Here is a 3,706-nt window from a genome sequence, read left to right on the forward strand (position 1 = left end):
CGCCTCCCTCTTCTCTCTCCCGCTCTCCTTTCTCACGGTAGCTAACATAAAAAAAAAAATCTCCTCTCTCTCTCTCTCTCCCCCATCCATCTTCCATTCTTCCCCTCACCTCATAGCCGCCTCTCTCTTCATCTCCCTCTCCTATATAAGAGTCAACTCACTTATTCTACACCTCATGGCAGCCCCCTTTCTCCTCTCCCTTCTTCTTTTTCCACCGGCAAACACCCTTCGGCGAACCCCCTCCGGCGAACTTCCCGCCTCGGTCTGGTATGTGCTCCCCACCTTTTTTTGTTTCTTTCTTATTCACGTATATACCTAATAACAAAAAAAAAAGAAAATTTACCTGCATGGTAAAATTTACATGTATGTCAGTCACTTTCTATGTATTTGCATGAGAGAGAGAGAGATTGACATGCATGCCACCCAAATTTCATATCACTTGATTCTTATATATTTCTACATTAAAAATCTAAACTTTGATAATTTCATGTATGCCACTCATGTATTTATATTTATAACATTTCATTGAAAAAAAAAAAAGCAATTTAGGTGCATACCACCCTCATGGTTCCAAAGAAAAGGCGGACATTTACATGCATACCACTCGATTCTTTTGTATTTACATAACCAATTTTCTTTAACAAAAAAACAAAGAAAAAACAAAACAGAAAAAAAAGAATTTACATGTGCACCACCCTAAATTTTATCATGTTTATGCGTCTATCGCCTTAATTTTTTTTATTTGTTTTATTCTTCTAGAAATTTACACCTATGCCACCAATTCATTTGGACATACATGCATGTCGTTTAAACTTTCATATTTCCATGCATGCTGCAAAACTCTTTTGGATTTACCCATCTACCACCTAAGCTTTTATGTTTACTTGCATGCCTATAACAAAATAGACTCCATGTTTACATGAATGCTACCTTGCCCCCATTGTGATTACATGTGCTTATATGCGTAATTATGGAATCTTGAATCCCAATAAAATTTTAGGTCAAACCAAAGGGTTAAAGGATAATATTGACCATAATTGACTCTCTAAGACAACTGAAACACTAAAGGTTAAAGAATAGAAATGAACTCATGATATTTTATAAAAAATGGTAAAAGTGTAATTTCTCCTATTAGTGAGGGTTGGAAGACGATTAAGTATGAAAGATTCTCAAGTGAGGGGCTTGAGAAAGGAAGAAATTAATTAACTTATTTGAAGCCCCGGATTAATAGTTAAACATGATACAATCAAGGATTAATATCATTTTACTTAACTTAAATTACAAATCTATCCTTAATGATCTATGAGCTTGATAGTGAGCTAGGATCGATCTGAAACTATATAAAGGAATTAAAAAAAAAAGAATATAATTTTTCATAAACACTCTAGGCTCAAGTTTAATTAAGATAGAGTAAATTTCCCTTCAGTAATTAAACTCACCCCTGGGATGATCATTCATCCAAGCATCAAACAAAATAGTTGCTAACCTACTTATGAGTCTATTAAGATATACTGAGCATAACTTAAAATATATTAATTCAGTTCGGATGGTTTAATTAACAGTCTAGAAAGACCAAAAAGAACTTAAAATGATCTAGATTCCAGATTTGTTTAGAGTAATTCTCTGGACATCCTTGAGAGATTCCAGATATTTTAAAGAAAATCTGGGTTTGTCATGATTTGTTGAAGAAAATCATCCTGAAAACACAAATGATCATTGAAAATCAGATGAACCCCTAAATACCCACCAAGTTATGGTTCGAGGCCCGATAATTCACACAAATCAATAGAAATACCCCAAACTACTTATCTTACATTAACAACCCAATGCTTAAGGGTTTAAGTCTTTCATAAAGTATTTAAATCCTTGTGAGCGAATGGGGATATTTGTTTGTGCCATATATGGATCATCGGACTTGCGTAAGTCTGAGGTATATGTGGCTAGGGCAATGAAGTTAATGTTAATGTGTGCTAAAACAAGCGATATGATGTGGGATTTTAGAATAATAACTCTTACCTCAAGGACCTTTAATAAAATGAGAGTATAAGGACCGATGATACTATTTGAAGACTCTTGAGAAGATGCTTGCCCCCTCGATACTCTTAGGTTTCCTGTAGTCCTAGCTCGATTAGATTGATTAACATGTGGACTGCAGCTATCTTCAAAATATTTTAAACAAAAGTCTCTTTCACATGATAAAATTGTGTATGCATGAAAATTAAATTCAAATGAAAATTTTTAAATGTCCATGGTTAATCACTTGAATCGAGGTTAGGACTGCCCTCCATAGAAGATTGGGTTGGTAGCTCTTACTTAAGGTTAGAAAGCACGCAGTCTAGCTCTGAGCCCCCACCTTTACTCATATCTTACACTTAGTTCTGGTCTTCCATATGTGAATACGGGTTTTCTTTTCACTCGTGTTTTGCTACGACTCAAGGTTCGACTTTTCTATATCAGATGCTTCCGTTTACTTCTTTGTAATTTATTTAATTCATGCAAATATATTCTGCTTTGAGATGTTAACCATGCAGCCATAGCAGCGAGAAGGTGACAGGTACGCATTTATATTTTATACACTGTAATTTTATTTATTTACTTTACGACATCTTATTTTTACCTGCATTTATTAACCTTGCTTGCAGTACTTCTCAAAACTGAAAATTACAAAATTATTTTCAAAATTAAAGAACATTTTCAAAATACAACAAAACAAAAAAAAAAACATTTACAATACGTAATTTTGAATTTACGGGAGTCCTTCGGATGAGGTAACTCACGGTTGCTAACGAGATCTCCCCAATTTAAATGAGTTTAATAACTCGTTTAGACTAAGTAAATTCAAAAGAAAATAGTGGTACCAGAATGAAAGAACCGTGAGATCCTAACCGGTGTCACTCTATTTAAATTTAACCACCCACCCATAATACTTGAACAACAACAAAACTTGTCATTGAAAAATATACAGTAAAACTTTTTGAACCTTAGACCTTAAGACTGTTGCTTCAACGAGGAGCTTGGAGCTAACATCGTGGGCAGCATGACAAGAATATACAAAAGAATATATTCGAGAGAGCAAACTCTTAGCTTAAAAAACAAATCATATGGTTTCAAGGTAGTCTGTTTAATACTCTATAAATCCTCAACTCATCTTTTAGGATTTTGCACAATCACATTTAAGCCCTAACTCGACTTAGGCTCTGAGGTTTTCATTTGTTATGATATAAATACTCCTATATTTTAGGCTATTTGTATGATAGTGTCATGCAAGTGTAAACCCTGAATAAAAAAAATGGCATGACAAAACATGCAAAACATCTTTTCAAAGTTAAAGCCAAACAAATACGATAGCTTGACAAGTCACTGGGGTTTTTGACCTTAACTTTATATAATCTTTAAAATATATGTATTTAATACTGCTGCTAAATGATTTAATTCCTCAGCAACTGTACCCAAACTTAATAACAGTTATTGATTCGATAAAGATGGATGTATAAAATATTCAATAATTGTAAAATCACTGTTGACCTCACTTTTGGTTGAGGTCTAGAAACTTCTTTAGTAACCTAGGTCTAGCCATAGGACTTTCCTATTGACTAGTCTTAGAAAATTAGAAGAGGTACCCCACCATTAGAAATTCAAAACTCTTCTTTTTACTCAACTTGAAATTCCACATATTGATCTTAACCTCTAGCATTTAGTAGGTAAG

The 3,706-nt window shown here is 33.8% G+C and overlaps 1 protein-coding gene across 2 annotated transcripts in view; it reads right to left on the reverse strand.

The window, feature by feature from the left end:
• The window catches only part of LOC110027731 (probable folate-biopterin transporter 6), a 112,435-nt gene that overhangs the window by 248 nt on the left and 108,481 nt on the right, over positions 1-3,706 (reverse strand). The window lies entirely within an intron of this gene.

The sequence above is a fragment of the Phalaenopsis equestris genome, unplaced genomic scaffold (genome assembly GCF_001263595.1).
Source record: "Phalaenopsis equestris unplaced genomic scaffold, ASM126359v1 Scaffold000438, whole genome shotgun sequence".
Taxonomy (NCBI): domain Eukaryota; kingdom Viridiplantae; phylum Streptophyta; class Magnoliopsida; order Asparagales; family Orchidaceae; genus Phalaenopsis; species Phalaenopsis equestris.